The 22,337-nt window shown below is 37.8% G+C and overlaps 1 protein-coding gene across 1 annotated transcript in view; it reads left to right on the top strand.

Annotated features, from left to right (window-relative positions):
* Positions 1-65: 65 nt before the first annotated feature.
* The window catches only part of EYA4 (EYA transcriptional coactivator and phosphatase 4), a 262,482-nt gene continuing 240,210 nt past the window's right edge, over positions 66-22,337 (top strand). Inside the window, exon 1 of the mRNA XM_007452991.1 lies at positions 66-364. The gene's annotated coding sequence lies outside the window, so the exon portion shown is untranslated. The remainder of the gene's footprint in view (positions 365-22,337) is intronic.

The raw sequence follows: 22,337 nt of genomic DNA, 5'->3' as shown, positions 1-22,337 counted from the left end.
GAACCCGTGTCCCCTGCATCAGCAGGCGGACTCTCAACCACTGCGCCACCAGGGAAGCCCTCTATTCTTTTTTTTTTTTTTTTTTTTTTTTTTCCTCTGTCGTCGATCCGGAGTTTTGGCTCCTCTCCTTTCCTCCTCCCCCTCGTAGCCGGCTTCTCCCCCCGCCCCGTCTCTCCCCCACTGGTGTAAGCTGTTTGTTGGGGGGTGGCCGAAGGGGATGTCCTCTTTTCACCAGAGGCACAGCGTTCAGGGGAAACTTCAACACTGGAAGGCACGAGAATAAGTACCTAAATACGGGCGCACGGATCCGCTGCTGGGGAAGACACTTGAATTTGGGATCCCGAGACGGTCCGGGCGGCAGGAGGTGAGTGCCTCTTCTTCCGACGCCCCCCTCCCCCCCGCCCCGTTCCGGGGCCCGCGGGCTCCAGGTTTCAGGGATCCCGCAAACTCTCTCCGGAAAGTGCGCGCAGCTCCTCCGGGGGCGCCAAGCGCTGGGGACAGTGGGCGCACTGCGGGAAGGTGTGTGGGAGCCGGGGTCTCTGAGGGCGCTTCGTTGCGGAGTGCCCCCTGCCCAAGGGCCCGGGCCGCTCTGAGTGCCGCGGTGTGTTCTGCCCTGGAGGACGCCCTGGCGCCCCGAAGGTCCCTGCCGAGCCTTTCTTTCCCCGCGGAGCCCTCGCGGAAGAGGCTGCACCGCCCCATACCTGCACTCCGTCCCCGCCTTGCAGAGGCGCGAGCCCCTGCGTCTCCCCTGCGTCCTTCTTGTGACATTTGTTACTTTGCCTTGACGCCCTAGATAAGTCAGACTCAAGGATGCTGACCCGGGTCCCATGGAGGGCCCCAGGCGCCTGGGGTTTTCACGGTGCTGGGTGCGTGTGTACGTTTAGTGCTTTGTGTTCTCATCTCGAGGCACCAACCGGGCTGTTCAGCTGCGGCCGTCCCACTTTAAAAGTCTGTGGCGTGGGCCGAATGTCTCCTGCCTTTTGCCAGGGTCCGTGAAATGAGAGGCGCCTTTTCAGAGGACTCGCGTTCATTGGCCCGGGGCGCGGATGCCGTGGAGGAATGATAACTTCTCCAAACGGAGGGACCTGGCCGGGGCCGTGGGGAGCAGGTTTACTCGTTCCAAAGCCTGCGGTGTCTGGGCGGCTGCGGAACTTGAAACGGCTCGCTGCTTCAGCGTTGTTAAGCGAGATTTGGAAGTAGATCGTGTGTGTGTGCTTGTTTTATTTTGCGCCGCACAGCAGCCAGAACTTTCGTTTAGTAGCACTTTCAGGATGTTTCTTTCTTTTGTAAACAGTGTTCGGAACAGCTTGGAGCCATTAGGGAATTTGCCGACCGAGTGCCGCGCCTGAGCGGTGGCGAAACCGGAGAGCGCAGCTTAATTTTTGTCATCCCTTTCCTAGTTGGGGCGGCACCGTCTCCACTCACCACCACCTCTTTCCCCTTCCTGTTAAAGCTAGTGGGGTTTGTGTTTGAGGTGAGCGCGTGTGTGGGAGGCTGTCGTTTGGAGTCGGTCTTCTCTCCCCTCGCCGCCGGCGTCTATGCCCTGCACTGCCCAGCGGGCAGAGAGTCATTCATGAATCCTAATCTGAGGGCAGTGGAGGAAGGTGCAGGTCCCTCAGACCTTTCTGCCAAGGTGCAGAATAGCGACGGGGCGTGTGTTTTGGTTTCAGAGCAGTTCCACGTGGAGCACCTCCGTGTGCGTGTGTGTTGTGTACTTGATCTGTGAGGAGGTAACAGGAGTCTTGTGTTCAAACCCAGTGGGCCGTTGGCCATTAATTTGCTTTCCTGGCTGTCATTACAGACACTTCCAAAATCTGATACCTAAGAGAACCAACAGGTTAGGTTTCACATTAAGAGCTCATACTTAACAGTTTTCTTTCTCCCTTACCGGTTTTGGCTTGGCACCCTGGGATCAACGTAATTGATGGAGCGAAACATATCTTCTCGAATATGGCATTTTGTTCCTCTTCTCTGCGGCCACTTTTTGCACCCTCGGGCGTGTCAGTTTCAGCGGGCGCTCCTTCTACTGGACTTAGGTGGGAGTCTTAGGAGCATTTAAGCACCGCGGGCTCCCCTTCTACAGCTCCTGAAGTTTGATTTACACGTAGGTGACTGACAGTCTTGAAAGTTGAGGATGGGTTTTTTTTTTTTTTTTTTTTTGGGAGAGAGGCATGTGGCAGGAGCCGGCCCTGCCTTCCTTTATTAATCTTTTTTTTTTTTTTTTTTTTTTTTTTTTGTCTGTTGAGTTGTTTTTGGTTTTATTTTAAAAAGCTCCTCAGGACAGGGATGTAACCTTTCACGGGTAAAATTAGATTTTAAGCAGAAACATTGCCCTCCCCCCCCCAACTTTTTTTCTTTTTAAATATTTCTGGCCAGTTTATAGCTGAAGGAGCAAAAGCTAGGAAGGGGGTGGGGCCGGGAGAGAATCCTAAAACAAAATATTTGATACATAGTAGGGTGTGGTATAACATTATCCCAAGAAATAGATAGCAGTAGTAAGAAGAGGGAAACTATTTTGTGTAGAGCTAGACTGCCAGAATCTGATCTTTATGGCAACAATACCAGATGCAGATACAACTACACTCATTTTTACTGTTATTATAAACCATAAAAATAGTTTGTTCTGCCTCATTAAAAGTTGTAAGCCATTCAGAGTTAAAACCCTTGACAGTTATAGCTTTGAAAGTAACATAATTAGATTGTCTGAAAACTGTTCCTTTTTTTCTGATTATTAAGGATATATCCTTGCCTTTCATAATAGGTAAAGGTCTAAAATCAATAGGTTTTCAAAAGCCAGTTTTCCTTTGCCAATTATCTGAAAATAGTATGCGTTAACCTAAGGCCACCGTAATTAGAGGTTGTTTCACGATTATAACCGAAATTAAAAGATTTACTTGATTATTCTTTTTTAATGAATAAGTAGTTTACTGATATTAGAGACTTAATTTCTTCTTTACAGAATGAAAAGTTTTTTTATATATTTAGAGAATATTTAAGTTTATGTTCAAGTTTAAAAATTTAAAAAGACCCTAAGATTTGTATAAAAAGAAATTTGTATAAAAATAATCATTACTCTTATTAAGAAGTACAGATGCTGCATTCTAGAGGATTTGTAGAAACAGTTGAAAAAAGTTGTCTCTTCGTGAAAGTTTCTTTTTTGAGGGTGGATCAGTAGGTTGCCATTTTGCTGTAATTTATTTTTTTCTTTCAAAAACCTCTTTGAATTAAACAGAAAAGAAAAATAAGACCTCCATTTCTGAGAGTTTTCCTTTTATTTATATTATGATTTGGGGTGTAAATAAATTTTACATAGCCACGGGAAATAAGGTGTCCCATTTCATGTTTTCAATCTCTGTTGCAAGCTCTAAATGACTGATGCCATGTCTAAAAATATATTTATGTGGCTTGGTATTTCATTTTAAAATTTTTTATGCGCTAAAATTAAATTATCGTGAAGTTTTAGAAAAGTAGAATGATAGAAAAACCATGACTACTGTTATGAAAAGTTAGGATGTTGGAAAGTTCACATTCTAACTCACAAATAATAAAATTATACTTATTTCACCCAGTGGAAGCTCGCACTTTTTATACAGAATTCAAGAAGAGGGGAGATAATCCTTTTCAAGACTTAGTGAAATGTTAAGTAATTTAAGAGTGCAAGTATTTATTATATTTTTCATTATCTTTTTTCCCCTCTGTTAGGTAAATGCAGGAACACTGAACATTCAGTAAAAACAGGCCCCCCTTTACAAGAAGTTTATTCACCATAGTTCTGTATTGCAGCTGCTGGTCATATTTCATGGAGCTGTTAAAGCACTTAAAACCTAAAATTAGGTACTGTCTCGTTGTAAATATTTCAGATCACTCATCTAAGAAACAAACAGAAGAGTGTGTTATCAAAAGTAGATGTTCTGAATCCCCTCACTGAAGAGCTGAACAAAACGTCTATGAAACACCTTGTTATTTTTTCAGTGAGAATTAATCATGACAGTTTCTTTTTCAAGTAGATATTATTCTTACATATTCTAAACTCTTATAATGTGTCTCCCTGTAGAGTTATCTTAAACTAATTGTATTCAGAAATACCGTTGGAGGATTTTATTACAACAGTTACTGGGTGAATGCAATCCACACCAGGAGGGATAGGATGACTTTCAGTGTACCTGCTCCTCTCATGAATTTTTCCCGGTGAACTAAGAAATGACATGCTCTTTCAGATGGGTGAGGTGCAGTGGTGTATTTCATTGCAGTTAGCATGAGACTGCATTTTGCAGTTAGATGAATTTTATCGTGGGAGACACTGAATATTAAGTTGTACATGGAGTGAACTTGGCTTCACTTAGTTTGAACTTGAGTGGAAGAAATAAACAAGAATCACATATTCCAAAGTAGTATAAGCAACTCTGATTGCTTTTAAGAGGTTCGAAGACTTTGTAAACATTACTGTCACCTAATATAGCTTGTGGCTCTGCACATTAGGATATGCCTTGGTGAAGTTTGTGATTCTTACCATGTCCCATCCAGGTTTCTACTAGGAGAGTGGTACTGAAAATAAATACCACTATCCTTACCCCCCTAGCTCCTTTTCTTTCTTCCAGAAGAAGCAATGAAACAGATGAATTTAAAAATAGAAACCATTTCGAGTTATCAAAACCATATTTACATGGTGGTTTAAAACAGTTGCAGAGTGTGTACCTCTGAGTCTCACTGTAACCTTTTCTGTCATTGAAAGGTGCTAATTGATCTTAGGGCACTGACATAATAGTATAGTTTGATATTTGAAACCTTTCAGCATTGGTCTGGCCCTTTTCTCACCCTGAGATTTCGGGTTCATGGCTGATGAAGAGTAATACCATGTTAAAATGTCAGGAATTCTAATTTTTTTCCCCCATGTAATACATTTTAATAAAACAGCTGATATTGTTAAGCTTTTATGTATGTACAGTAAGTAAATTTATTTTAATGTACTTCTGAGAGAGAAGGACCTATATTATCATGTTAAGCTTTTTAAAGTATTTTTTTCCACAGGTAGACTTTTTTTTTTAGTTGAAATTTTGAGGCAAAGTCTGATTACTGTGATCACATCTGAATAGGTTCAAAGTGAACTTGCATTAAAGCAATATAGAATAGCCATCTTGAAATTTCATATCTAAAGTATATGTTCTTAAGTATATGGAGACCTTAAAGTATATTTTAAAATAAAAATTGTCAGTTCAGTTTTTATGTAGTTGTAATCTTTCTGTGTAAGTAATCAGTAAATTGCATCATCAATCATTATCATCATTATCACATCACAGCTGACATTTACTGAGGATTTATTTGCTTTTTGCAAAACAGTTTAAATTATTTATGTGGATTAGCTAATTTTAATCTTCTCAACTGTGCCTTTTTTCTCATTCCCATCTTACAGATGAGAATTATGCAGTAGAGTGGAGCCAGGATTTCAGCTCTGCCCCCTGAACCCAGATCCCCTATCCTTAAACGTTGCCCTAGGCAGTTGCTGCCACCTGTCACGCATGAGTTCATTTCAGCTGGTACCCAAACATCTTATTTTTATATTATTAGTTATATATATTTATTTCTAAGTATATTAGGAAAATATGTAAAATTTCACATTAAACCTATAATTTCCTGGATACTGTTGTTTGAGGCAAAACCAAAAAAGGATTGAAGCAGAAGAAAATTTAAAAGCACCTATTTAAAGAAACATATTATGTAACAGTGAACAAGTGCTTGGCTAAAATAGCCAAAATCATGAAGGTTGATGGCAAATGACTACATTGGGAGAAACTGGCATTCTAGAATGCTCCCCAAACGTTGAGAACTTCTGTCCAGATCTTTTTAATATTTGACTTACATGTAGACTCTTCCTTTACTTTTCAAGCCTTATCCTTTAGTTAGATGTTATCAATTTTACAGTTTTTCTCTTGTTGTTTTAAGCCTGAATGCTGGTTATGAATCTCAGATCTACACGTTTCTGTTGAACCAACGGATGAGGACTGTGTAATGAATTTCTAGAGGCAAGTTTAAGTGATAACGGGCTCACTTATATTTCGGAGACACTTTCAATTTACACGGGTATCAGGGTTTGCGTTTTTAAGGTTTTTCTCTAGGTGAACATGCTTGTTCTGCTGTTAATAATCTGTTTTATAACTTGAATGTGTTTTCCAATGAAGCAGTGGTTTTCGTTTTGATTTACATGTTCAGCCACAGAACACTTTGTTCAAGTGAAAGCTGACACTATGCCCACTAGAGAAATGTCCACTGCCTTGGTGAAGCAGGATGTGGGTGGCCTGTGAATCACTCATCAGCCCTGCCTCTGACCATTGGCCTCCCAGCGTCTCTCTAAGGGTCATCCAGGCTGCAAAAAAATGAGTCTTCTGACAGAAGGGGTCAATTCAGAATACCTGCTGCTGTCTGTGAGTGTGTCATCCACTAAAAGCCAAAACACGGTGTAACACATCGGCAAAAGTTGTGTCGGTTTACCCTAGTGTAACGTGAATATTCTTATCAACTGATCTGCAACTTTCTTTCAGTTTAGTACTGAGAAAATAAAACGTAGTCAAAATGTTTCCCACATAGAATTACACGTCTGAATGAGGCACACAGAATTTGTTTCTACAAAGGTTTGTTTGACTAGAGCATCTTTTTTTCCTTTAAAGACTTTATGAAGACACATCAGCAGGGGCATAAATTGACTTGACCTTAGATTTTCACATAAATTATTGCTACTGTTTCTGTTATTCTTTCCTCCTTCCTTTTTAAAATGAAAGGGACATTTCTTGTGAAATGCTATAGTTAAATCATAAAAGTTTATGTTCATATACTATTAAGTTTAATTCTGCTCACAAAAGCAATAGCATTAAATTTGAAACTCTATCCTTAATCAAGTAGGTCTACCACATACCAGGAGGGCTTATTCTCTGCAAGGTCATATACACAATTCACAGGCCTTTGCATATACCCAGTGGAGGGATCTATTCATTACATTTCACCTCTGACTCTGAACTCCCTCATGTTAGAGGATTTGAAAAGACCTGAACGTTCCGACTAAGAGATTGAATATTTCTAACTTAATGTGTCCAGTATGTTGAAAGTGATGATGACTTGCAGAGTCCAGAGGTCTCTGAATTAGCTAATTCTTTTCACTTCAAATTTTATATGTTAATGCAAATGTGTATTCACATATGATTTTGACTCAAGTAATTCTAGCCAAATTTAATCACAAAGTGGGCAAGTCACGTTCGAATTTTCCTTTTGCAGGTTTTCAGTAGTCTCAAATTGTGCTTCTAGTAGGTAACTTTGGAATGCAAACCTCAGTGAGTCGGTCTAGAACATCAACACTACCGAAATTCTGTACGTGAACTTTAGGTATTAAGATGATGCTACTGTTTTGTTTTTCTTAGTCAACCCAAGAAGACTTCATTTAGGTCTGTTTTGTCTTCTCAGTTGTTGACTTTAGTTTTTAAAGGCTTCATTTATGAAAATACTAGCAAAGTTCTGGGCATATGATAAATGCTTATTAAATGCTTTTTACATTGTCTGTGTTGCTGAAGAGATGCCAAAATTATAGTGAGATGAATAGATTTTTTTTTTTCTACTCTGGATAATTTTGAAGAATTTGGTACTTTTAGTCTATGATTATAATAAGTTCTACTTTGTCCTGGCATATACCATTCATAGGAATGGTTAGCCTGGTAAGCAACTATGGTACCCAAGGTCACAGGTTTAATCCTCAGATTACCACGTTAGCTGTAGGGGGACACTTGTCCTACACATACTTGGTCATATTGTGTTTGTCGTTAAAAGTATAGTTATGGTATCTTGACTGTCTCTCTTTGGGGACCACTCTGGTCTATGCTGGATCTGTCTCCAAGAATCTTCTCCCATCCCGAGGCTGTTCAACCACATCTGTTCACAATTTTTATCAGGTCCCTTCTTGACTTAAAATTCTATAAAAAAATTCCCTGTTGCCTATAGGACAGATTCTGAAATTCTTAGCAGGATCTACAAGGCCCTTGAAGCTGAGAACTTTGCTCAAGTTTCCCTTCTCACCTCTCACCAGCCACTCATAAGAAATCTCTTCTCCAGCTGTATGGAAAAGTGCAGCCCTCAAATACACCCTGGTCATTTCCACTTCATGGCTTTGTGCATGCGGTTCTTCTATCTGGAAGACATCTTGCCCCTCCCCCTGAAACTTCCTTTTCTGCTGCTTTTGCAAGACTCAGGATGCAAAGTGCTACCTCCTCTGACCACCGGCAGAGGCTGAGTTGGATATTTCTTTTCTCTTTGTTCCCAAAGCACCCAGTTTCCACCTTTGGTATAGCAGTTGCCACGTTGAAATGTAATAGGTAACATGAGTTTAAATTCTGCGCTAGACTGAGAATTTACTGAAGCTATTGCCAGTATTTGCTATTCTGTAAATTGCTATTTTCAGTAGGTAGGGGACGGTAAATTCCTTTTGAGTGAGTGAGTGAAGGAAATGGGAATGAAGGCAGTGGTGGTGGCACTGGACACCCTCTGCCATAAGATTGGGAACAGTCGGAATAGCTGTGATCATTACAAGGACAGGATAGCCTTAAGAATGACCTCAGGGATTTTTGGTATTAATCCAGTAGAATTGCATCTCTGAATTCAGGCCCAACTTGTTTGTATGGGTGTAATGATGCAGAGATGTATTTATGACCATTGGGAAGTCAGTGATCTAGTGGATAAGCTGAAGATCCTGAAAATCTTTGGAGAAATGGGTACTTTTTAGCACTTGAAACCTGAGGGACCCACTTCTTTTTATGGCATAGTGATTAAGTACAAAGAATATGGAGCTGGGCTCCTTGAGTTTGAAGCACAGTTCTGACACTAATGATCTGTAATGATGAGCATGTTAATTAAATTGGTTTTGCTTTGGTTTTCTCATGTGTAGTAGAACATACTTGGAGTTCATATGCAAATTCAACAAGTAAATATATGTAAAGCATTTAGAATAGTGTCTGATATGAGTACTAGCTATTATGAATTTGATTGTGTTCCCTCCATTGGAGTATGCCAACTATTCCAGAGATATTTAGAGCTGAAAGTCCTTTTTGGGGTCATAGACTGGGGATCATAAGTTGGGTCTCCAATGGTCCAAGTACAAATTTAATACCCAGGGGTGATCTTGGCAAATCTGAGACTCTATTTGGAGCCATAAGAAAAGACATTAGAAAACTTAGTTTTGGCCGTTTACATTGCATGGCATTTCTTTTAACAAATACTTTCACATACAGTTATCTAGATTTTTAAAGGCTTTCATCTGTGTGGTTCCTCAACTACTCTAAGTCACCGTAAGAACATTCTGTAATGGTACTTTTGTTTTATAGCCAATATTTGTTTCCCCAGTTGCTCTTTTCTTCAGCCTGAAGGCACCAATTATAAAAATTTGTATAATTTTCAACTGAGTGAGCTTGATGAGCTCAGTGTAAACTTTTTAAAAGATAACATTAAAGATTACTATGACTCTTGTCTTTGCAGAGACAGTAGGCAGCCATTAGCATCTCCGTTTCTAGACTTGATCATTTGGTCCTTGGATTCAGATGTAATGACTATATGGCAAAGTGGGGCCGAGGGAGAAGGGGAAGTTAAAATATTAATTTTCAAGGTTCTGTTTTTTAACTGCTTACTTTGAATTGCTGCCAGGTGCATCTGTATAAAAAATATGATGCTACTACTGATGTTGTGCCTGAATCGCTGTTTATTTATTTATAAAACTTATTTGTTTATTTATTTATTTTTTAACTTTTTACTTTATACTGGAGTATAGCTGATTAACAATGTTGTGATAGTTTCAGGTGCACAGCAAAGCGACTCAGCCATACATATACATTCTCCCCCCAGACTCCCCTCCCATCCAGGCTGCCACATAACATTCGCTCAGTATATTTAGATCAGTGTTTTTCAAAGATTGATTGTTGACATTTTGAGCTGGATAATTCCTTGTTGGAGGTGTGTGTGGCTGTCCTGTGCATTGTAGGGTGTTGTGTGGCATCCCTAGTCTCTACCCACTAGATCCCAGTAGCACCCTCCCCCGAGTATTAACGGTGTCTCGGGACATTGCCAGATGTCCTCTGGAAACAAAATTGCCCTCAGTTGAGGGCCCATAGTCAAAGTAGATCTTAAGATCACTTGATAAAATCAAAAGATTCCCAGGCATCTTCATGAGAGGACTGTTCTATTTTCAGTCAAGTGTGGAGAATCTTCATACCTTCTTCCTAAGTTTAAACACAAAATCAAACAACTCTTATTAGTCTGTGTTCATAGATAAACTTTACATAGACTGACTATGGTCAGCATATAGCTTTACACAGATTGACTATCGTCAGCATATTTTCCTTTTTGGGAAACAGTATATGAGTGGTGGGAGCAGAATACTTAGAAAAGTATGTAGGAAGTAGATATTTATTTGAATCACCTATATGTCTATTTTAGAAAAATTACCTTTACTGTTACTTGTTAGCAGATACTTTTAATTCATTTTTGATAATGACAATTACTCATCTTTTCCCATAGATAAATATTCAGCAGTAAGGAACTTTTACTTGTTTTAGTCTGTAGTGTCAGAAAAAGTAAAGTATTATCTATAATCACAACTGCCTGCGATGAAAAAACTTTATCAGTTAAATCATTTGTTTGTTTGTAACAAGAAAGTTTCAAACTAAATAAGTCTTAGCTTTCAGTTTGTACCACAGTTTCAGGATCTTGAGTTTAATAATATTGGTACAGTCTGAAGACAGTAAAAATGAACATAAAAACTCCTTCGTTGATTTACCAAATCCAGACCTTATGTTCTAATTCTATAGGACATACAGATTTTGTCTCTGAATTGATTTGCAGTTGACTGTAAGTAAATGTGATATAGTCTGAATACTACATCTGACATTTGCCTAGTTTAGATACATATGAAAGATGCTTCAAAAGTTACTGAGCAGAAAAAAATGGGAACATATAATGTTAAAGTGAGAAGGAATAACTTTGCCTACATGAGTTTTGGGTTGGATGTGAAAATTATTTTGGAGTATGAAACAATATTATAAATATATGATTAGACTAATGTTCATATGAGGTCTAAACAGTAGAGAAATTTTAAATCTCGCTAGTAATTGTAAGGATACTTGAAATTCCACATATATGTATTGTCTAGTGGTTTTACTTTAATTGTATTAGGCAGGTAATCATGTTATGTGGAAGCAGTCAGAGAGACCTAGGGATTTCACATCATTTACTAATTGATGCTCAAGCAGGCAGGGCAGAGGTACTTGAAAACAAACTCACTGTCTCTCTTTCTTTCTCTATTACCTCTCCTTTGATTTATGCTTTAATTTTTGAAATGTATTCTTAAGAAGAAAAAGTGGCTGCAAATATAGCATACTGTATGTGATCAAATGTATCAGAACTTCTGTTTTCTAAGAAGAGAAGGACTCCTCACAGCTACTTGTTAGCAGAGAGATAAAGTGGGTGCTGGGCAACCCAATGACAGATGGGGGCCTTTCCAGGGGAGTTAGGTGGGGGTTATAGGCCAAGGGCTTAAATCATGAATTTTCAGACAGTGAAGGCGGGTTCTGCTCTATGCATTGACAGCAAGTCTGAAGAAGGCATAGCAAACCTCAAGTCCATCCAGGCACTTTATGCCTGACATTGAACAGGAAACCTGGTAGCCCTTTAGTCATTAGAGAATAGCCAGTAAACCAGAAGTTCTGTTTTTCCAAATGAACACTTCTTGGGTTCATAAATCAGGGAACCCCCCAGAGAATTCAAGTCACATACCTACTTTCTCAGGTTTATTTCTTTGTACCATGGATATGAATGTAAGACTTACCTATTTTTATGAACGCTCCGTGGCATAAAACACAATTAGGCATTTCCTTTTTTCTCCCTGCGATATTCTCACCACCCTTGTCCTCCACTGCCCCAACTCCCTTAACCTCCTTGCCTCTTACTTTTTGCTGCCTACCTGGACAAAAAAAATCTACTCGTCTTTCAAGGCTTAGCTCAAATGTCACCTCCTCTGGGAAGCCTTCCCGAGGCTCAGGCAGAATTAATTCTTTTCTCTCTGTAATACCACAGCGCCTTATGTGGGCTATTGGTATAAGAGCACATTGTGCTGGGGCTAATTTTATGTGAATCTGTCTTCTTCTAGAGAGATTCTGAACTCACTGAGGGGCGAGACCATATCTTTCCTCCCCTGTAGCCCCAGTGCCTGGGGTAGTGATGGAAATTCACTAGCTACCCTATTCCCTGCACGTCTTCAAAGGACATACATCCAGAGCCAGACAACTACAAAGAATGGATCCTGTTTACATTTTGGAAACTGATTTCTTTTTTGCATATGGTCACTGAAGCTAGTTTATTGGTTCTATTCTATTCCAAATTATTTAAAGCTTTATTTGTACCAAAGTATTACTGATATTCTAGCAGAAGAAAAGATATGGCCAGCATGAACTGGTATTTTGAATAAACTGAAATTAAAAAGGCAGATTCTAGTGGAGACTTATTGTTTTCCTACTTCCAGTCTTCTCTAGAAACAAACTTCAGCCTCTTTGGTTGATTTCTGTGGAGATACATTTCATGTTATTTTGAAGAATTTTTAACCCTCAGAATTACGGATTTCATCTGAGAGGAAGTATGTTCTGTATTTGTTTATGTCAATGTTTCAAAATATGGGGACCAAAATTCCTAGAGGTATCCGTTAGGAGTATATGTGGTCATTTGGTGAGAGAAATTTGGTTGTTTTTTTCAGGCATAATTTAGGAAGAAAATTTTCTGTTTAGTTTCTAGTGGTTTGTTTTCAGGCATTTTTCCACAAAAAGATGAGCAAGACCCTTCAAAACCACCAACTTGCTATTTAGGGGGAGAAAAAAGCCTTCTGTGTCCAAAAATAACATTAAATTAAAATGATTGTTTCCAATAGTTTCAAAAATTGTGGTTTTATTTCCTCGTATGAGTCATTTCTGAATGCAGTATGTGATTGTACTAAATTGTGATGAAGCCTATTTGCTCTGTGTTTTCGTAGGTCACGTTATTTATCAGAGAATCAGATCAGGAGAGGAATTTAGCCTAACTCTCCATTTTGCAGATGAATACTGGATTAGAGACTTTAAGTGATTTAGTCAAAAGGAAGCTAAAAAGAGAACCTTGTGCTGTAAGACACCCTAGTGCTGCCACCTCTACAACTTGCTGCCTTTATTTCAATTCCACAAGGAGTTGCAAATACTGGAATCAGACTGCCTTTGTATGTATCCTTCCGGGCTGCCACTCATCAGCAGTGTAACCTTGGAGAAGTTATTTACTGACCTGCTTTAGCCATAGTTGCAGCATGTGTCAACAGGGAATAATAATAGTACTTGCTTCGTGGAATTGTTGTAAGGAATAATTGAGTTTATACCAGAAAGACACTGAATATGCTCAATATTTACGTATATTGAATTGATTTCTTTGAATAAATTGTTGAGCATATTTAATATTCAAAAAAGGGCTCTTCATGATGCTGAAGCAAGATTTTTTTTAATCAATCTTTTTTTTAAACAAAGTCATCTATATCTTGTGTAACATATTGAAACGGATATTATAGGAGGTGCCTTTGAGGGGCTTGACTAGAAGAGGTAAGGAGAGAGGCTTCTGGAATGCTGATATAGCCCTTTATCTTGATCTGATTGATGGTGAGATGGGGGTGTAGATGTAATAAAAATTTATCGGCTGTCAACTTTTGATTGCATATTTTACTGTGTGTATGTTATACTTTACTAAAAAGTTTAAAATACAGATATAGTTATATAAAAGAGATGAACAAAAAGGATTTACTGTATGGCACAGGGAACTATATTCAATATCTTATAATAAACTATAGTGGCAAAGCATATATATATATATATATATATATATATATATATATATATCCAAATCACTTGGCTGTGCACCCGAAACTAATACAATATTGTAAATCAGCTATACTTCAATAAAATTTTAAAAAATAACAGATATATTTAAAATAAGTTGATATCCCTCACTTTATCCATCTCTTCCACATCCCACAAATCAGGGCAAATTGTTGTACTTAAGTGTGCTTCCTTTCAGACATTTTTTCCTATACATACGTAAAAGTAAGAATTTTATGGGGATGTAATTTATTTTTATTTTACATTTTAGGCCAAAATGGATCATCAGTTGTCTTAAAGCTTGCTTTTGATTGGCTGTATTTTGGTATTTTTTCATATCACTACATATAGTTTGGGGTACTTCTGTTTAATGTATGAATATGTTTTATACTTTAACTGTTCCCTTCCTGGTATATATTTAGGTTGCTTGCGGGTGTTTACTATTACAAAGACTGCTGAAATCATGATTTTTATGTATCCTTTTGTATATCTGACCCAAATTCCTGTAGGTAAAACTCTAGATGTAGGAATAATGGATGAAAGAGTGTGTGCAGTTTGCATAAATGGTGCCAAAATACTTTTCAGAAAGGTCGTGTGCCTGTGATGATGCTTGCATTTTTCTCATAAAAGCCAAGGGCAAAATTTTATGCTAAGTTGATGCTGTAATTATTTGTGCTCTGGTTAATAATGAGACTCACACACTAATTGGAAGAGTTCACTGATAAGAGCACATAATTCTGTTAACCACATATATAACAAATCTATGTTATGTATAGTTAATATCTCATTTAAGAATGGTTACTACTCTGTTACATGAATGATTATTATATATATTCATAGTTCTTAAACCACTTGGTAGGAAGAAAAAAACTCAGTGTTATACAATATTCATGACATGTTTTTACTTAGCACCATAAAATATTTATAAGAATTGTTAAGAGAAACACTGATATTGTTGAGAATTTGTGAGGAATTGTATATTATTATTCTGTTAAGAGCCAACTATGTGCCAGGCACAGTTCTAAGCACCTTACATATATTACTATAGCTTCTAAACATGTAGATGAAAGGCATAGACTTTGTATTACTATAAATGAGATCACTCCATTTTGAATGTTATTAAATATTACCAAAATATCAACTGTATCTTATCAGTGTTCTGATTTGTAAATTTGTGAAGTGTGAAATTTGTGAAAATTAAAGTGAAAGCATCAAAATCCAGAGAATTGCTACTCAAGTCCTGGCTAAAGTATGATGACACATAAAGTTTAAAATGAAGTATGTTAATCAGTTGGCTTTACTGTTAGAGTCTTATATGTAGAAAAGTCTGTCTCCAGAATATTCAATTCTTATAGTTTCTGGTTAATTAAGATTCTGGCTAACCTTTAATGGTTATCTAGTGCCTTAAAAGAATAAATCCAACTCAAAATAGCTAACTTATTCCTCCAGCATTGGGTAAATATAGCTATCAATTTTTGTGAGTTTTTTCTTCCTGCAGAATTTCCTGTTATTCTAAGGGATTCAATAGGACTTAGGCACATAAAACTGAAAATTATATTACTATGGGGAAACTGCTCTGTGCCTTTGAGAAGGAACTCTCTTGCTAACTTAAGTACTATATGTGTGTAGAATAGCTAACATTTTCCTCCCAAGAAATTTCATGTATGCAGTTAAAACACTCTTAAATTGATTAAGCATTTGTTATATATTTCCAGAAGCACTCAAGAGTACTTTTATGGTTATAAGAGTAGAGTGCATTAGAATGCCAGAAACCAACGAATACGCTAGAGGCCTTCAAAACCATGCCCAGCATTCCTTACTTTACCATATAAACACGCGGGACAGTCTGGGAAAATAAAACAACTCCCTTTCTCCCAAACGTAGGTAAGCTTGCGATGATAACACTTCAACTGGCTTGAATATTAATTTGATACTTTTTCTGTTAGAAATAATTTTTATTACTTAGAAAACAGAATGGAGAAGTAATAAATATGACTGGTATTTTATTTCTCAAGTCAAGTATTATTTTACATCAGATTTGACCAGTTACCTTTATACTTTTTGGAAAGTGGATTATACAGCTACCACAGTATTTTCCCTATTAATCTGGGAAGCTAAAAAGCCTTTTATAAATGTTGAATCAAAACTCTCACTGCTGTGAGGGAATTAAATTTCAAGCCATATACTCCTTTTATAGGGTGAGAAGCTGAAGTATGGAGAAATTACAAGGTTTTCCCAAAGCTGTACACTGAATCATGGCAGACGCGGAAATCTACGATTCTGTTTGCCTGATTCAGTCCGAAACTTCATGAAATTAAAGTTTTCTGTTTCCTGACATGTGCTTTAGGAGTGCTTCCTTATTTGTTCATTCATTCATACATTATACAGGAAACCATGTTTTTGCAAGATACAGTCTTAATGTAGGGACTATAAATAATGTGCATTTATATATCTTGGATATTTTATTTAAAGAAACTCACTGTATTTTTCTTTTTCATGACTATGAAAAAAAAAATTAAGGCATTAAAACCTAAGTTGGATTGTCTATATTCAGGCCACAGCAGTGTCTATGAGAAGCATCTGATGCTTCTTCAGGGCTAATATAGTTTGTTCAAGCGTTTGAACACGAACTTGGTGGAAGCTCCAGGTGGCTCTGGAGCAGGGTAATGACCAGGAGAAACCACAACAGCCATCAAAAGTACAGAAAGACCAGCGTCCGCATCTTTATAACGGTGTCTTTATATTTGGTTTAATCAGGAGGGGGCCGATGATTCTGCTCCTCTCTCAACTTCCTGAGTTTCAAGTCTCATATTTTAAATTCCTATTCATTGTGATCTTTTTCATACTCATTTAACCAATATTTTCCCGAGCTTTCTTCACCCGCTTCATTTTCTTTTTCTTCTCCATCCTTTGTCATATTAAAAAAGCAAATAGTATTTCTCTGGGTCAGACCTCACTTCTCCTTGATGGAACAGCTGGTGCCACAGGTAGCTTCAAATCAGCAAAATATTGTATCTTCCCCCTGCACATCACCCTATAACAGAGAATCCAAAGGACAGAGGGATGCCATCTGTCCATCTTTTCTCCAGAGAGTTCACTTAACACATTTTTGGTTGGTTTGTTTTCTTGTCCTTTTCTTGCAGCCCTGAGACTTAGGACTCAGACTTGGCTGTGGCTTTATGGCTCACCAGCTCTTCCTGTGGAAGAGTTCTTTCCCAAGACAGTCCTGAGGCCCAAGGGCACTTGGAGCCATGGGAACCAAACCCGTAGATTCTATAAACAGGCTCAGGTATGGCCAAGTCCTAGGCAAACCAACCTTCCTGTAGTTTAAACATTAGTCTTTTTTTTTCTTCTTTAATTTTTCCAGAGAATAATTCAGTCTTAAACAAACCAGCAAACAAACAAAACGCCTAGGGCCTTTCTCAAAGGAGCATTCTTACAGCTTTGAACATTTATTGTTATTAATTTCCATTTCAGCTAGTTTGATTTCCTTTCCATTTTTTGTCTGTGTGTGAATGTAATATTTGTTATACATTAATGCTGATCTTTATTGATTTAATGTCAATTTATAATTTAAAATAATGATGTACTATGACCTACTTCATATCTACCTTCTGTTTAATGCGTTTCCTATGCAGTTATGCTTTTGTGGCTGACTGAATTGCTCCCTAATTCCTGTTGGGAAACAAAGAGTTTTTTAATTAAAGATGCAGTCTTATTAACTAAGGGTACTTAACTTGAGGAAAAAAAAGATTTAGGGGTGACATGAATGATAGCACTCTCTTAATATCTAATAGCCTGCTATACATATGAAAGCGGGATTCAGTTTCTGCTGTGTGGTTCTGGTGAGCAGACCAGAGTAGAAATTCTGAAAGGTAGATTTTTTTAAACTAATGTATGAGGAAGAATTGACAGAAGGAAAGAGAAGTAGATGGTTCTATTCAATGGAGCTAAGAAGCTTTAAGTATTGTACCTAAAAATTCATATGATCAGTCTATTAAACCCTACTTACTTCTATACTCCTCATATCCCAAGACTAAGAAATAAGGTGCTATGGATTTCATTCATATTCTCTCTTTCTTTCTTTCTAAGTTTGCCCTTAAAGTCAAAACATATTGCCGGGAAGCAAAACATGGAATTGGAGAACAACACCAAATATATTTGAGATATTATTTTATGAATTCTTTCAGCTTTAGCCTTTAGGAAATGCTTTGGATTTCTGGAAGCTATAATGGCAGATTTTGTAAATGTGATCCTACTCTTAATGCAGTTACAAAGTCAGTGGATGCTTTTATACTCCAATGCTATAGGGAAATTTATTGAGAGAAAAGAAGGTATTCAAACTTTCTTGGGTGCCTCAATTTAAAAATCTGGATGAATCAAATTCTCCTTAGGTCCCCCAAATTTTAGGAAGGCAAATAGCATTATATTTAATTAAATTCTTAACTATTATTCACTATAGACACAATTCAAGCATGTAACTTGTCTTTCAGTAAGTCAAAGTTACTGCTATATATCTCTCATGTTTACTTTGTTGTACATTGGATCCTCTACCCTTAAAATAAAAAATAGGACTTTTGGGTGTCACACCTTCATTCCTGAGAAATTGGTGACATATAAGATTTGAGAGGAAAAGATATGTTTGTGTTGCTGCTGTTGTTTTTGTTTTCATTAATTTCCTCTGTGGGAATGGATACTTCCTGAGTTTTATCTTCTACTTCACAAATTGTTTCCTTAGCTGAATCTAATCTGCTGTTTAATTCATTCATTTCTTTTTTGAAATTTCAATGGATATATTTTTAAAAGCACTTTCATGGTTCTCTTCCAAATTTGTGTATTTACTTTTTGTAATTTGTGGTTCTTTCTATTTTGTTTCTATTTCTTCTGTCTCTTTAATTGTTTTAAGCATACTTATTATGTGATACTGTTCAGACTATCATTAATCTCAAATTTTTGGATTCCAGTTCCCCTGTTGTTGCATCTGTTGTCTCTGTGGTGTTTGTTTCCTGATGTAGCTTATCACTTTTGATGAATTTTTCTCTCAGAATCTTTTGTGGCCTATGGACCAATTTTTCATTTGCTCCCCTGCAGTCTAGGGATTTCAAACCTCTGGATCAGTCTTGATTTTAATATTTTGGCTTGAGGTTTCCATGGTAGCAATGTAGTAACTATTTAGAATTTACATTTGTACAAGGCTGAGGTTTTGATTTATCTCAAATAATTATTTCTTTTATTCTTTCCCAAAGGCTCTATCCCATGACAAGCTTCCTTGTTGAGTAGGATGGTGGGCTGAGTTTTTCTAGCCCTCCTTCAGTAAAAGAGACAAACGTTTTCTGCCCATTTTTATAAATGAACATAATGACAACAAAAACAATAACACACAAACATATCTTTTCTGCTCTACTTTTCCGTATCGCCAATTTCTCAAGAATGCAGGTGCGACACCTGCGAGTTATATTTGCCTTGTTGGTTACAGTACGTTCGTATATTTTCAATGTCCTATTGATTGGTCTTCCATGTTATCCCCCATATCCACCTTTTCTTCAGGCTTCTTTCAGCAGCCATATCAGTCCAGGTTCTCCTGATTTCTTATCTCGGTCATCACAACAGCCCTCAAGTTGCCCCTTAACTCCAGTTGCTGTTCCCTATTTTTCAGAAATTTGAAGTAGATGTGTTTCTGCAATTATATCACATTTGCCATTCTTTTTTTGTGTTTTAAAGATATCAAAATACAGTAACAACAGATTGTATTTATTCACTAATATTTAGCACTTTACTCCTGCTTTTGCCAATTCTTAGGATGCTAAGAACTTCTTAGAATCCTATTCACACTGAATGTCCATTCCTCTCTTGCTTTCTTTTCTGGAAATGTGTTCCCTTCTCTTTCACATACTCATCGATAATTCTGTTATTGGCAGCATCAATCTCTCAGTGCTAAAGAAACCACTCAGAATTTTGATGCTACGTAGAATGGCAAACTCAAAAGGGGTAAAGGCTAATCATTTGATCAAAATATCAAAAATCAAATAATTGTTCATTTTTACAAATTAATGTGAGTTCAGAGAATTTGTTAGACTGGTGACTTTGGCTACTAACTACCTATACATAGATAGTTCATGCCGTTTCCGAAAATAACTGATTAGTATAATATTCTTAATTGAACAGAGTTAAAAATCATTTTCACAGAAATTGCATAGGTACAATTCCACAGTATGGCAAAAACTTAAAAATATTTTGATTCATTATATGAAGAATGAATAAAAAAGCAGAAATTTTCTTCCACTCTGTCACTAGTAAATGGCTTACATTTTTAAAATACATGATTTTATTTAATCTTCACAAAATGTAATGCAGGTATTATTATTGTCTCTATTTTATGGATGAAGAGGATGATATTTGGAGGTATTGATGAACTATCCCAAGGCCATACAGTTATCCAGTAGTAAAGTAAGGACTCACGTATGGACTTGTTTTATTCCAAAAGTCTTTACTAGGAATCACTAAATGTATATTTCCTCCAGCAAGCCATTTTTTAGATTTCTAGGGTTTCAAGAGTTGAATACTAAACTTAGTAGACGTATTCTTCAATTCTTTTAAATTTGCAACACATTTTTCTCCAGAAGTGTGTAAAGGCAGCAGATGTGTGTTCAGTAATGCATGTGGTCCTATATTCTTCATCAGAAAGCGTTTCGAGATATGGAAGAGAGGTTTATGGCTGAGAAAAAATCAGACTGTTTATAAAGAAGGGCTCAGGTAGTTTTTTTCTGCCAGGCTACAGGAGAGCCAGTTAGATGAACTATTAACAGTGAATACAGAAAGAGTCAGTGTGAAGTGTAGTTTGGGAGGAACAACAGGGGCAACACGTGAAAAGGAAAGTAGGTTTACAGAGTCGGTCTGAGTTTGTAGGTGTAATAAAAGTTGCCCGAGCTCAGGATTCTTTTAGCTGTTTCTCTGAGACCAGCTGGTTACAACTGCGTCTATGTTTTCTAAGTTGACTAGCCAACCATCAACAGTTAGCAGACACAAACAAAATAGAAAACCTTGGCTGGCCCTTATTGTCAAAAACCAAGTGATGGTAATTTATAATTCCAGGAAGATTACTGCTATCAAATGCACCTATCACTAAGGACCCAAATGATTATCATGAAATTCAGCTTGTTATAATTTTTTAGCATGAGAAATTAACCACATTATTTTTAAACATTTTGTGTTAAATGGACCATTTTGCAAAGTCCATGCCCTATCTTTGTAAACAGTTCAAAAATAGCTCAGCATCTACTTTGTAGCTTGGCTTCATTTAAGGCAATTGAAGTCAGGCATTACTGTTCACCCAGATCTGTTTCTTGGACACCTTTGCTGTTTTCCTTTTGTATAAGCAGGGACAAGAGTCATGTGCATGGTCACAGAATGCCCATCTTACCTCTCTGAACAGATGGCCATAGAATTGGAGCTAGGTGTTCTCTGTGCTGTTGGCTTCCCTCTCTGGCATGCTGCCTGAGCAGTTGAAACCAGCCAGTGCCTGACCCAGCTTTACAGACCCATTAATGAGATTTGTAGGGAAATGATGGGATCTTGGTGCAGAGGATGTGAAAGCAATGCCCTTATTGACAGTTGATCCCAGCTATAATATCTCAAGAATGTAATAGGAATATAAGTTGTTAGACTTCTTATACAATTGCAGTTTTATGTGAGACAATATGCTTAGCAAAGGAGAGAATTTAATTGAAGATTATGAGGATCGCTCATGGAATCCAAGGAAGAATTGAACAACGAAGCAGCAGGAAGAGCAAGAGAGACAGTGAGGCTTCAGGAGTAACAGGATCCAGGGACTTCAATTCTGCCAGGACTTTCTTGCCATCTCCCGCTTTTGATTCTCTTTCTGGGTCAGCTCCTCTCTGTCTCTCCCTAGCAGATCAGCTTTTTATTCATGGCAGTAAAGAGCTCCCAAGTTCTATGTCCTAGAGATTTTACCACTGAAGGAGGACTAGCCTGGTACTTTCCCAGGCCCACATCCTAAGCCATTGGAAAAGATTGTGACGAGTCATTAGACTAAGGTAATTTGGTGTCACTCGGAAAGCCCTGGGGGACCTAGTGTGTTATAAGCTGAATATGGGTCAGTGTAATAGGTGTATATATAACCCCATGCAAGCAAGCCTTAATTTGGTACACAAATGTTTTTGAAAATTAACTTTCTGTTTGATAATCTGCAAGTCAAACAGTAGGTTAGCTGTTCTGAATGATGGAATACAATGGAGTGACACCTCCCTTGGCCGAGGAAACTCTGCACGTGTAATAAATCCTCCAAAGCTCCCACCTGGGTTAAAAGGGGGCTGTGCCAGAGGTTACGGATGGGCCTATCCACACACCCCTGTCCCCATTGCAGAGTCTGCACAGGGGCTAGAACAAGAGTTTGGATGGCCTGCAATCTTTACA

Source organism: Lipotes vexillifer, unplaced genomic scaffold (genome assembly GCF_000442215.2).
Source record: "Lipotes vexillifer unplaced genomic scaffold, Lipotes_vexillifer_v1.1 scaffold155, whole genome shotgun sequence".
Taxonomy (NCBI): Eukaryota; Metazoa; Chordata; class Mammalia; order Artiodactyla; family Lipotidae; genus Lipotes; species Lipotes vexillifer.
This window is presented reverse-complemented; position numbering and strand designations above follow the sequence as displayed.